Source organism: Microcebus murinus, chromosome 7 (genome assembly GCF_040939455.1).
Source record: "Microcebus murinus isolate Inina chromosome 7, M.murinus_Inina_mat1.0, whole genome shotgun sequence".
Taxonomy (NCBI): domain Eukaryota; kingdom Metazoa; phylum Chordata; class Mammalia; order Primates; family Cheirogaleidae; genus Microcebus; species Microcebus murinus.
In genome coordinates, this window is record NC_134110.1 from 67,186,522 (window position 1) to 67,200,671 (window position 14,150).

Below are 14,150 nucleotides of genomic sequence, written 5' to 3' on the forward strand. Positions count from 1 at the left end.
ACTTTGCATCAGTCTTAGCAAAGGTTGCAATCCAAGGCAATATACTTCCAACTTCAAAACAACCTTACCAAAGGATTTAAGTCTTTATGGAAATCCCTGGACGAGGCAGAGAGGAGAGGCGCTGCACCGCGTGATACACAGCAAACTCACTGTCCTCTTTGAGTGCCCCCTCGCCCGACATGGCTCTTAGCCCAGCTGCTGTCTCCTCTTCTAGGCCGTCCCTCTGTGTCCACTCCCCTCAGCTAGTGCTCCTGGGCTGGTCTGCCACTACCTCCTTCAGGGAGGTGTGATTTTCTTTGTTCCGATAGTTCCTTGGCCTGTTAATGAAAATTAGTCTTTCTCGCCGTTCTCTCCCTTCTCCACTTGTATCTCTGCATTCTTCTCAGAGTGGCACTCCAAGGATTTGTGAGGGTGGAGAAGGCCATGACTAGGTTTTAATTTTTTCTCTCTTGTTCCATAAGTGTTGGAGGTGGGTGTGTTTGGGCTACCACAGCCCGCATTTTGCAGAGGCTTCCAGCGGGCCAAGCATTAATGCAGATTGGCCAAAGTTCCATCTGGGAGATGAAATCCACCCCTCTCTCTTCTTGCCCCGTCTTCCTTGGCTTGCTACCACCTGGGACTCCTATTCCCAATTTCAGGCTAGACTCGGCCTTTTTGGTAAACACCTAATAACAAAATAATTACTTAAGGAAACTTGGTCCTTTTAAAACTTCATAGTTTTCACTTCACTCTAACCTAATAGTTCTCCTCTTGTTCTGGACACCAACTGTTCATAGTGTCTCTTGTTATTTATTAATTATAAATAATACAAATATATATTTAAACATATAGTTATAAAATTATATATAATTAAATAAAATTATCAGAGCAAAATAATTATTAATGATTATTAATTATTAATTCAGTCCCTTTATTATGTACTGGGCATGGTGCAGAGTAACTTGGCAATTTGACAGTTTTAGTTCCTCTGATCTCTGCCCCTGACCTGATTTTCCCTGCCTCGAGCATATTTTCCTTATTTAAAAATGAAGATCCAGCCACTTAGAACCTCAGGATCCCAGAAAGACAGAGTTGGAAGGGTCCTTAGAGCTTGTCTTCTTCAACACTCTCATTTTCCACATGAAGAAACCAGCCCCTCAGGGGTGACGTGTCTTGCAATTGTTGTCATCTTTTTAGCTCAACTTGTGTGTGGGGAGTCTAGTTTGAGAAACAGAAGGGGAGAAATCAAAGAGAATAGATGCTATAGAGAGCCAAAAGCAAAACGTGATATAGTGAAAGCTGGGAAAACAATAACATTTGAAATGGAAGTAAATTCCCAAACTCTCTCTCTCATACCCATCATCTAGTTCAGAGGAGTGATGAGCATTTTGATGTGCTAGCGCTAGGCGGGTGATGCTTTAGGGTTTTAAGGGAGAAAAAGATTCTGGATAGCTCTGGAACATGTCTAACACATTCTTGGCACACAGCCGGTGCTAAATAAATACTTGTTGATTGGCTCAATTAAGAAGACAACAGGTAGGCATGTTTCAAAGCATGTGCAAAATGAACAGGCTGCAATGTCTGCACTTGGTCTCTGTGGGTACTGGTCTTTGAAGCTTCCCATCAGTGAAGAGTCTGTGTCTACCTGCTGCAGATTCAGCTGAGCTCAGTTCCACAATCGAGACATTCTGACTGCTCCCCCCTCCTTGTTAACCCTTTGCACTGGCTTGCTTTTATCTCTTGCTGCTACCGATGCTAACCGTGGCAAGTCACACTCGACATCTGAGTGCAAAGTGTTAATCCTGCCCAGAGTATGGAACTCAAAGGGAATACAAAGGAGAGACAGGGAACATTAAGCCTCATGGGTCTGATGCCTAACTTTTGTTTAACTGGTAGCAGCAGTGCTTTGTAGCTTGTAGAACAATCTCACGTACATTTTCTCATTCAGTTCCCTAGGCAGCCCTGTCAAGCCCAGGCTCTTGAGAACAAACGTCAGGCTGCCCGAGCCCCGGTCAGTGCCTGGTTTTCTGCCTGCTTGGAGTTCTTCCAGGCCTGGCCACCCCGTGAGGTTTCCATGGCACCCTGAATAACTTACCCCAACATCCCCGCCTGGCCTTTCCTGGGTGCTGCTTCTCGGTCAGGACATCCTCTAGCAGAGCTTGCCCCCTTGCTGTTCCCATCTCCCTTGGGAGATGTCCTGTGCCCAGTGACCATGACTCATGGACTACAGGAAGTTCTTGGCATACTCCCTTCATGCTGAAGGAAAATGAATGGCTCAGCAGTTGTGCTGGTGAAGGAGAAAGGCACGGACAACCGCAGAAAAGTGCCTGGTTGAAAACACCTGCCCGTCCAGGGGGACGTCAGCCCTGGTTTGCCAGAACTGGTGACTCCTACACTGAATCGTGGGCCAGACAAGGTTTGTGTGGTCATCTCAGTGCTCTTACACATCCTTTCACTTGCCTTTCCCTGTCTGAGCCAGGTGCTCTAGACTTACACACCCATGGGGGTTCTTGCCTCAATGTGCCCACCTCAAGATGCTAGTGTGCATTTGTTCCCTTTCTCCTCTTCCAATAGTCAGCAGTCCTCTTTCCTCCACGAGCCGTATCTCAGCTAGCATTGAGGAGGAAAGCAGCAGTTACACCAAGCCCCATGTAGCATACTTGCACTGTTCTTTAAGAGGTATTTATCATTCATTCATTCATTGATTCATTTTCTCAAAAAATAATTATTTATTAAGAGCTGGGCTATGATGGCAAGCAAGTAATACCTGTCCTCTACCCCAATGGTGCTTACACAAGGGTCTGCTGGGAGGACAGGATAAGACAGCACGAGAGAGGAAGGACAGTGTGCCTCGGAGCATGAGGCATGATCATCTAATCTAATTGGTGGAGTCAGGACTTACTAATTCAGGAGGGGAAATTCACAGGATGGGATCTTAGGCAATGCAGCACACCTTGGGAGGGTTAGTGCTCTGAGTCCTGGGTTCCAGTTCTAGCTGAGTGACTTCAGCAAGTTAGTTATCTCCTGACCTTGTTTCCCTCTCAGCACAGCAAGGGCTTTGGTCTTAATGGTCTCTAAGGTCTTTCTCAATGCTGCATCTGGGCCCAGCGTGGTGACTTATGCCTGTAATCCTAGCACTCTGGAAGGCTGAGGCAGGAGGATCGATTGAGGTCAGGAGTTGGAGACCAGCCTGAGCAGGAGTGAGACCTCGTCTCTACTAAAAAGAAAAGGAAAACAAAACAAACCCAGCTGTGCATTGCGTTGGGCACCCGTAGTCCCAGCTCCCCAGGAGGCTGAGGCAGAAGGATAGCTTAGAGCCCAGGGGTCAGAGGTTGCAGGAAGCTACAAGGACACCACTGCATTCTACCCAGGGTGGCAGAGTGAGGCTCTTGTCTCAGCAAAAACAAACAAGGAAACTGAGCTCCAGAGGGAAAAAAAATGCTGCATCCGATGTGTTTCTCTAGGAGGCTGATTCTATCCCTTTTTGGGTAATAGATACCTTTGAAAACTATTGAATGTCTCCCAAGAAAAATGTCCTTAAGCCACACAACATTCTGCATATCATTTCTGGGGACTCCCTCTGTGTTGGGCAACACATGGTAAATTTCCAGTGACTTTGACACAAGGGCAGGGAAGCCAGGGAATTTGCCTGTTTGTGGAACGTTGACACCAACCATTACAGCAGAGCTAAGGGCATAGGAGCCTCTTGGAAAGTAAACCCTGGGAAATGTTCAAGCAAACCCTTCTTACCTCCTTTTGTGTCTGTGGAGCTATTTGCCTTCCAGGCCTTTGTAATGCCCTGAGGAGGTGACAGGCAGTATAGAGGAGCCACACAAGTGTGAGCTCTGGTGCTTCACTGTGGGGTACAAGGCCTGCCTCTGCCACAAGCTGGCTGAGTGACCTTGAGTTAATTAACCTCTCTGTGCTTCAGTTTCTTCCTCTGTAAACTACTGGGTATAAAACACTATCAATAGGTCTCATGGGGTTGTTAGGAGAATTAAATAAAGTGAAACACAGAATTTGGCTTATGGTGAAAATTCAATGAACGAGAGTGACCATCAGTATTAAAGCAGACCTTGTGTGTTGCTTTTCTGTTTCCTAGTTCCAGGAAAGACTCCATCTAGAATGGATTTAAAAGTGTCACTTCCATGCTGACTCTATGAGCTGGAAGTATTGGAAGGCCCAATTAAGAATAGCTTACATGACATGGACACTTAGCATCCCATAGAGCAAGATCTCTGGAGTTGATGGTGCAAGGCTGGTTAATTCAGAGCTGGATGGTGTTGCCCACCACCTGATCTCTTCCATCTTTCTTCTCAGGGGCCCTTGGCAGATTGGCTTTATTCTTGGGCCTGCCTCCTTGAGGTCAGAGGATGGCTGCTGCCACCTCAGGCGTCAGGTGTGGAAGGCTCACCTGGCCGAACAAGAGGGCATTTTTCCCCCATGGAGCTCTTTTTAATTGGGAAGAAACACCTTCCCAAAGCCCCTGAACCCCTGCTTTCCCAGCAGACTTCCCTTGAGACCCTCTGGCCAGGACTGGGTCGCAGGCCAGTGCTTGCTCTCCCTGGGAGGCTGCGAGGTGTCTGGTAACCGCAACTGCAGCTCTGGGGCGGGAGCGTCACTGGGGTGAGCGGTCTATCTGCCTTGGTGGCATCAGGGGGTAGGCCTTGGGCCCAACCCCATGCCTCTATGTCTCTTCTGTGACAATCCCATGTTTATTTTTTAGTGTAAAATGTATTAAATTAATACTGTCCAGTGAAATTGCTGCTTTGGGAAGCTGCACCTCGTGTAACCGGTAGCTTCCATGATGGTGGCATATGTGGACCCCAATGTGAGCCACCCAGAGCAGGTGCTGAATACATGCTGGTTAAAATTCATCGCAGCACTCACTGGAAAGGTTTTTGAGAAGTGGGGGGACTCCAGAAGAAAGCTTTGAACCCCCAGATTTCTGTGCTCCTTGGATGGAGGTGGTGGTGGTAGCTGTGGTCATGGAGCAGGTCTCTATTGGAGGAAGAGAGTGATGGGTGTTGCCTGTCCTTGACTGGGCCATCGTGACCCACAAACCTCCATCCTCTGCCCCTGCTCCCCGCCCCTGGTGATGAGCAGAGACAATTCTTCTCACTCAATCCCTGGGGACGGGGACTCGGTGCCCCGAAGCCTGGTTGGTAGCCATCTGCTGAGCGAGTCATCTGAGGGAGATTTAAAAATCCCTCTCTTGTACTGAGCCCTTGCGATGCCCCAGGCCCTGTACGGGGCACTCGTCATGCACTTGATCCTCACAAAGTCCCTGTGAGGTGGTATCATCCCTTATTTTATGTGAAGAGGATATTTGAAGCTGAGGTAAGCCGCCTGAGGTAAGCCAGGGCCCTCAGCTTATAAGTGGCAGAGCTGGAATGGTCCCCAGGTCTGACTCCAGGGTCAGCCCTCTGACCCATGAGATTAGCTATGTGACGTGGCCGCTCTGCCTCCCGCCTCTTCCTCAGCTTCCCACAGCGGCGGTATGGGCTCCATGTTGGAATGGCCACTGCGCGGTTGCACGCGCACACACACTGGGACAGCCCGTGGTGTTACTCAGGTTTCACACGGGAATGAAGGGGCCTTGCAGAAGGCCCTTCCCACTTGGCAGTGTGGGGTATGGGTGCCACCCCCCCCTTCCTGCCGCTCTTCTGCCCTCTGAGGGCCCACTGGGTGCCCTGTGCGAACGCTCCGAACTCTGCCGCGCCTCGTGCACAAAACCCCAGCCCCGGACTGCCCCCCGTTGATATGTTTTGCTATAGATGTCACTGCTAGTTGTCAGTACTTTGGCTTTTAAAAGAAAAGGAGTTTTCCAGGAAAGTAACAGGTGAAGATTTGCCAGGATTCTGCAGTGGGCCGTCTCTTCTCAGAAATGCCCCTGGCTCGGTGTGGCGATTGCTTTAAAGGGAGAGGATGGGAGCCCCGTGACGCAGGGCCCCAGCTCCTGCAGTAGCAGACTGTGGCAGCTCCCAGGCCAGCCCTGGAGGTGGGTGGTGGGGGGACAGGCATGGCTGGGAAGGTCTGTTTGTTCTTTGCTGACCAGAGAAGGCTGCAGTGCACATCTGGATTTAATCAGCCGTCAGCTGGGAACTCAATATTAAAATGCCCACAGAAGATGTCTTTGGCTTTCCAGTTTATAGCAGGGTTAGAGGTGCGTGTGTTTGGCCACCCTGGGGCATGGCATTTAGTCAGAGGGGATTTGTTTTTCATTCCGGGGGTTGGCTGGCAGTTGGCTTTCTAGGAGATAACGTTGTTTTGACTTTGAATCAACAGTTTCTTTTCAAATAAGTTCCTCCTCATAGCCAGGATTTCTCTCCCTTTGCCAAGGGAGCAACTCTTCCCAGGGTTCCTGACAGGCGCTTGTGTAAGTGCTGGTGATGAGTCTCGTGGAGGGTTTGGCTCCAGGGCGGGAGTGGTGGGGGGGTTGGGGAGCTGGGCTGGCCTCTCTTGGGCGCAGTGCCAGGCTTCACCCTCCACGCTGCAGAGAAGGGCCTCAGTCCTCGTCTTTATAGGCACGCTTCTTATGTGCTGCAGAGAAGGGCCTACTTACCCAAGAATGGATATTTCTCAGTTGCCTCTGGCTGGGTAATCTCCCTGTCAGTGTTTTCTGGAGTGTGTACTGGGTCTAACGTTGCATGCTGTAGGGATACCAAGGGGTAGAAGACAGAATCCCTGCCTTCTAGAAGACAATAATCCAGTGGGAAGACAAGACACACACGTCTACGGTGAAATGGCAAGACTTAAGCAATAGAGCGAGTGTCATCCCCAGTTGGGACATAATTCACTGTCAGAGGAGAGGCCAGAAACTTGGAAGGGAGGCTGAGCTTCCTGTGGTTGGTGGGAGTTAGGGAGACGGCGTGGGGAGGGGAGTGAGAAGAGCTTCTGCAAGGGGGCTGAGCCATGTGGGGTTTAGAGACCCAGGGAATTCGGACAGCAGGATACTAGTCATCATAATGATGGCGGCCATGCTAAGCATTGTGTGGATATTAATTCAATCTTCTTTATGGTGGATGCTACTATATATATTTTATGGATGAGAAAACTAGAGAAATTAAGAAACATGCCCAAAGTCACACAGCTAGTAAGAGAGGATCTAGGATTTGACTAGAAGTGAGTCCCTGTCCAAAGTCTCTACTTTTGTCTCTTGGTGGTTGTTGGGAGATGACTCTCCCTGAGCCTCTGTTTCTGCACGTCTTATGAGTGGGCACTGGCTGCTATTTTTTTTGGTACTATCTTTTCAAAGATATTTGTATAGTGCACAGTCTCGGAAGATAGCAATAATGTTTCCTTCCAGAACAAGGGACAGTCACATTCACTGCTCATTCCCATTCGGGTTCCCTAAGCACTGGAGTCCTCTCCTGTAATGCAACCCCACTGCGTGAGCAAGTGTCAGCTGGCCTCTTCTCATTGCTTTGTGGGAATCTGAGCTTTGGGATCCGGCACCAAATATGTTGATGCTCGTGCTGCTTGTTGTGCTATGACTTTGTCTCTGACCCAGGAATCTTGTGTCTTCTGCCAGCATGCATGAAACCATGGTAGACTAAGTTGGTTGTTGTAAGTGGGGCAAAATCTCAGACCCTTTATAGTTTGTGACAGTGAGGTGGGGGTGTGTATATGTGGGTTTTTTTTTGTTTTTTTTTTTTTTGCACATGGGAGCCAGACAGTATGAAAGTAAGGGAAGATCCTGAAACTTTTTGCAGGTCAAGACAAGTGGTGGGAATGGAAGCCCTTGTTGAAGGTCGGTGTGTATATGAGTTTGCCCAGCACGGAGGGCTTGTGTAAGGGAGAAGTGATGGAGAAAGCTGAAGGAATAAATTATGGCTAGCTCATGAACATTCTACAAACTGAAAAGAGCGTTATGAGGAAAAACCATGAGAAACAAGATTGGAGCCTGAGAACATTTCTTCAGCATCACTTAGGAATGAAGGTTAACGTAGTTCAACAACAGGTACTGATGACATACTCTGAGCACTGGCTACAAGGACACAAGCAACCCACACTCATCCTGCCATCCCCAGCTGCCTCATGGCTTGTGGAACAGCTGTGGCGCTGATCCTCCCACTTCATGCCGGCCCATTTCTCTGTCCCCAGACAAATCCGAGCTTCAGCAGAAAGCGCTTAAGCAGCCTCAGCTCCCCGGTGCCGGGCACAGAGCTGGTACTGAAACACTTTGTTTTGTCTGGACAACCGGTTTGCCTGAACTGTGGCTGAGGACAGCGGCCTGCCTGAGACCCTTTTCCTTCTTGGCCAGCCCTGCCACTGGTCCAGCGGACTCAGGCTTTTAGTCTTCCTCATCCTCGACTGCAGATCCAATGAGTTCCTAGCTGCTGTCTTTGCCTGCCCAGTTTGAGGTGTAACCTGCCGGGTTCACTGACCAATCCAGGAGGACGGTGATGAAGATGAAGACGTCCTCAGGTGTCTGACCATCCAGCAGGAGTGGAAGACAGCTGAGCTTCTTTATACAGCCTTCCCTATGGCCCAGCTTTCCCCTGGGAATGTGTCTTCCCATTCCCTTTCTTCCTGGTTTGTGGATGCATTCCTTCCGGCACGGAACTCCTTAGAGACGTGATTCCTTACCTTGGTGTGGAGATGCACATGAGATCACAATTGACTGTGGAGCTGGGGCAGAAGCCACAGTAGGACCTGGGAGTAGGGAAGGGGAGGGCGGAGACGAGAGTGGCTGGCGGTGCTCTGCCGGTATCTCCCTGGCCCTCACCCTCTCCATCCGTGCCTGCCCTACTTCCAACTGCCAATACCATGTCTCTGCCGAAGGACTTGCTTTGGCTGCCAAGGCCCACTTTTCTTGTGTGCCAAGCAGGCTGGAAATGCCGGGACATTAACGCCTTCAGGAAACACAGAGAGAAAAGAGAGAAGAAAATGAACTAAGTATTGGTGAATTATGGTACAACTCAAGTGGTCTGTAACACATATCTAATTAGAGTCCCTTAACGGAGTTGGAGGAGGCAGAAAAATATTTGGAGAAACAGCCACATCCTATTTCATTATGTTAATAAACTATAATTTATTTAATCATTCCCTATTGCTGAGCATTTAGGTTACTTCCAATTTTATACCATTAGAAATAGCATTCTAATGAACGCTCTCGTACATTAAAAAATCTTTCCGTATCTATTTCCTTGGGATAAATGCCTACAAGTATGTATGTTGAGACAAAGGATATAAACATTTTTTGAAGCTTTTAAGATTTATTTTCAAATGGCCCTGTAGAAATAGTGACCCAATTTACACTCCCACAAGCAGCCTATGAAGTGCCTATTACCCGATCCGCACACCCACATGGGTCGATCTTTGCCCATTTTATAGGCAGAGTGGTGTTGCAAAGTTGCATTATCACTTTTATTTCTCATTGACAGAGCTGTCTGCTTAGGTCCATTGCCCATCTAAGCATTGTGTTATCCAACTTTTTCTCACTGATGTGTGATCTTTATTTATATGTTAACTTTCATTTGTCACATATTTGCAAATATTTTTCTTGGTTTTTTATACTTGCTTTTGGCATTTTGGATCAGCACTTATCATGGTTTATTTCTAGTCATCTTTTGGACTAGTAGCACCAAAATATATTGACAGTGCTTTCCAGCTCATGGTTCATCTGTCTTTTGTTAAATCCTATTGCTAATGTCAAGAGTAATGAAGATTAAAGGTCTTTATTCAATGACATGGGCATGAAACAGGTGTGCATGGCTGCTGTGTATAGTTGTGTAAGTCATTCCTGCCCAAGGACCCCAGGAATTCCCCTCCCTCCCCTAGTAGGGGCCTGCATTGGCCTGGGAATATCTTCTTCTAATTATCATAAAGGCACTGTATTAGTCAGAGATCTCCAGAGAACCAGAAGAAATAGGAGGCATGAGAGAGAGAGATACAGATAGAGAGGGATTATAAGTAATTGGTGCATGTGATTATGGATGCCGGCAAGTCCAGTTTGCAGGGCGGACCAGCAACCTGCAGAGATCTGCAGGGAGAGCTGACATTCTAGTTCGAAGGCCATTGGGCAAGAAGAGCCAATATGATAAATTTAGTCCAAAGGCAGTCTGCTGGAGAACAAGTGAAATCTCACCAGACATCAAATCTGCCAGCACCTTGATCTTGGACTTTCCAGCCTTCAGAACTGTGAGAAATAAATTTCTGTTGTGTATAAGCCACCCGATCTGCGGTATTTGGTTATAGCAGCCTGACAACAGACAACATCTCTTGTATCACTTGATTCTCACACATTGGAGAAGAATCTATAGCTATTTGGTCTAGAGATGACTATTGTATTCATCTCTGTGTTTCTGGTACTTAGCATGGTTGCTGAACAACAGACATTGAATGAATGAATGAATGAATGAACAATGATTCATTGAAAATGCTCAGACACTTTAGGTGCCCAAATTAGGATCAGAATTTACATCCCCTGAATTCAGGTCACATGTGTTCTTTTCTGGATTGGTCAACATCTGCGGTTACAGAGACAACCATCTCTCCCAGGAGTTAAAGGTTGGTCCTTCTGAAGGGTGAGGTTTGACTGGTTGGGCCCAGAAATTCTCCCAGTCCTGGGGGTGATTCCTTCCTTTAGTGGCTTCTGACACCACCCAGACTCTGCTTCCACTGTTTTGGGGCTGTTTACAAAGTCAAGAATTATCCCTTAAACAACCTCTTTTTTAAAAACCTCTGAATAATGAACAGCAAGAGGCTACTGCTGGGTTTCCTTTGAGGGGAAGAAGAAAAGTCCTAGAGGAACCTAGAGGGCTTTGCTTTAACTTGCCTGCCCTAAATCCTCATGGGATGCCAGAAGAGTGTTGCCAAGATCTGGGATCAAAATCAAAGTAATTAAATAAAATCTTCCTAAGGAACAAAAAACTTTTCATAAGGGACTAATTGTTGGGAAATCCTTCGATATTTTGCAAGTCTTAGTAATTGGTTCATATTAGCTGGGGCTATTTTCCTTAATTGTTTCCCTTTAAACATTTTGACTTAGGTCTCCCCCCTCCCCCCTTTTTTCTCTACAGTAGCTGATTTAATTCACTAAGATTTTACTGAGAGTCTGTTGCAGGGTTCCTCAAACTATGGTCCGCAAGCCACATTAGGCCCGCCAAGGACATTTATCCGGCCCGCCGGGTGTTTTTGCCCACGCTGCCTGTCCTGCTTAGCAGGCGACTCGTCCCGGGCCCACAGTGCGCATGTGTGGAATGTGCGCCGCACTCTCCAACAGCCCTCCAACAGTCTGAGGGCCAGTGAACTGGCCCCCTGTTTAAAAAGTTTGAGGACCCTTGGCGAATGCAAAGCCCTTTGTGGAGATGTGAAATATAATGTAATGTGATGAGGATGATAGCAGATAACAATTTTCCAGGTGATGTGCTAATCATTTTACGTGCATTATTTAATTTCCTTCTCACAATGACCCTAGGAAGTAGTATGCTTATTGTTTTCACTTTACAGATGGGAAAAGTGGGTATGGAGTTCCAGTAACTTGCTCAGTCACAGCCAGAGTTCAAACCCACGTTTATCTGGCCTCAAAGACTGAGGCCTTAGCTGCTGCACCGTATTCCCCTCTAACGAACGAGCCAGTCGGTGATTCATACAATGAAGCTCTTAGCTGCAAAATATTTAGAACACAAAGACAACGTGCAATTAAATGTTAAAATAAGTTAATACTTACATGTAAAACTATTTAAAAAGGATAAATTTTTACAATCATACCTAGATAGAAGTATAGAAAGTTGTTGTTTTCTTTCTTTTCTTATTTTGAGACAGAGTCTTGTTCTGTTGCCTGAGTTAGAGTGCAGTGGTGTCAGCCTAGCCCACAGCAACCTCAAACTCCTGGGCTCTGTAAGGTTTTTCCGTGGAGGCAAAAAGAAAAGACACAGAGAGAGAAAGAGTGGGGCCAAACCACGTGGCTTTATTTAGCACTCCCAGATGAGGTTCTGGGGCCCCAAGAGAGGGGGAGCCTCAGAAGTTGCCCCCATTTGAAGGGGGTGAGGTCTTTTATACCGTTTGGGCTGGGCTAGGGACTTTTGGTGGGATAACCTGGGGCGATCTTTGGTGGTCATTGAGAAATAGGAGGGGCTGGCCATATTTGTGGAATCTAGGAGCCAAGACTTTCTTATCCGGGTGTGGTAGTTTTCAGTGGGGCAGTCGTCCTTGGCAGGTTTGGCGAGTCCTGTCTCATGAGCCTTTTCTTTTCTGATCTAGGGAAGGGAGGGGGCCCGCCACCAGCCTTACAGGCTCCAGTGATCCTCCTGCCTCAGCCTCCTGAGTAGCTGAGACTACAGGCATGCACCACCATGCCCTGCTAACCTTTTCTGTTATTAGTCATCTGTCTGATTTTTTCTACTTTTAACAAAGATGGGTCTTGCTATTGCCCAGGCTGGTCTCGAACTCCTGACCACAAGCAATCTTCCCTCCTTGGCCTCCCAGAGTGCTAGGATTATAGGCATGAGCCTCCAAGCCCAGCCTAGAAAGTTTTCTTTCTTTTTTTTTTTTTTTTTTAAGGCTAGTCAAGTGCAGTAGTGAGGAGGGGGGAAAGTAGTAGAACAAGGAGTTCAATCTGTAACTGACTGTGAACAATCACGTGAGATAACTCACTACCTTCGGACCAGCCTAGAAAGTTTTTATTTTCATTTTTTTATTAGTATTTTAAGTATTCAAGCACATTAAGTCTTGAAGGGTAATAAGATGAAAAATGAAAGTCTTTCATTTATATTGTATATTTGCTCTATTATTTGAGAATCTTCAATTCTGCTATCGAAGAAAACAAATGGAATAGATAAAACTTAGAAGAAGGTTAGGCACAGATAGTGGGTAAGCAAGTAGCTTGTGGGACATACACAGATGTGTTCAATCAATAGTAGGTTAGTAACCCATAAGACATATTTATATGATTTTTAAAAATGGTGCAAAAAGAAGTGACACCTGCTAGAAACACCCAGTGTGCTCCCTTTCTGGCCCCACAAGTGCTATGCGTACAGATACCAATAAAACCCTGGCCAGTCGGTGAGATCTTGCTATGGTCAGGCCTCCTGGTGCTTCATTTCTCCATTTGAACAAGAGTATGTGCTGGGCCCCCTTCCTCACCCCTCAACTCTGGTCCTCCAACCAGCAATGAAGAAGGCCTTGCTGCAGAAAGAGAGGCAGGACCCGAATCCTGAGCTACACAGGGCAGATTATACATCTGTTTTTCTCTCTGCAGACCTCAGGTGCTAGCCTGCCCCATCTCCTGCCCCTTGCTCCTGGCTGTGAGCTTTACATTGATTTAGCTCACTTGCTCTGTGAGTCTGTGTGTTCCATGATCTCTGGGAGAACTTGCCTGCTAGTGTTCTTAGAAGATACCAAAATTTCATCAAGATTTTCTAAATGACACAACCCTACTCCTTCCTACCCCCAGTTTTCTCAGTGGGGTAATTCCTTTGAACTTTTCCTGGTTTTCTGCATATATTCTTCTGTTTCTCTGTATATCAACTTTAACTCATACCAACTAACACCCCATTATAAGATATATTAACTATATTCTCCTTCATCTCCTTTGCTTCTCCACCTCTATATTACTGTAGAAAATGTATTACATTAAATCTTCTATTGAGAACTTTTATAACTTTAAAAAATGAATTTAATTTGATTTATCAGCTACCTTTTGTTTATTTTTTTCATTAAAAACTTAATAAGTACACACAGTAAAACACAGAAACAGTATCAAAAGGAACAAAATGAAATCTCCTTCTTAGCTGCATCCTCCTTAGAGGCAGATACCATAATAATTTATTAAACATTCAGTTATAAAATTTATAAATAAAAGAACACATATGTATAGATTCCCTTTATTTTCTACTTTAAGAATATTAAATATTCTCCCATATTTTCCTCTAGAACTTTTATAAACTCATTTTAAAATCAATTTTATTGAGGTATAATTTATATACAACCAAATGCACTGAGTTTAAGTGTGCAGTTTGATGAGTAAGACAAATGTAACAACCATCCAATCAAGATTTAAGACATTCCCATGACCTCTAAAAAGTTCCTTCTGCTGCTCCTTGACCTCCTTCCCCTGGCCCCAGATAACCACTGAGGCCTTTCTGTCCCTCCTGATCCTTTTTGAAAATCTTTGATTCACCTAGAATTTACTTTAGTGTAAGGAAAGAAGGTCCAGTTTTGTT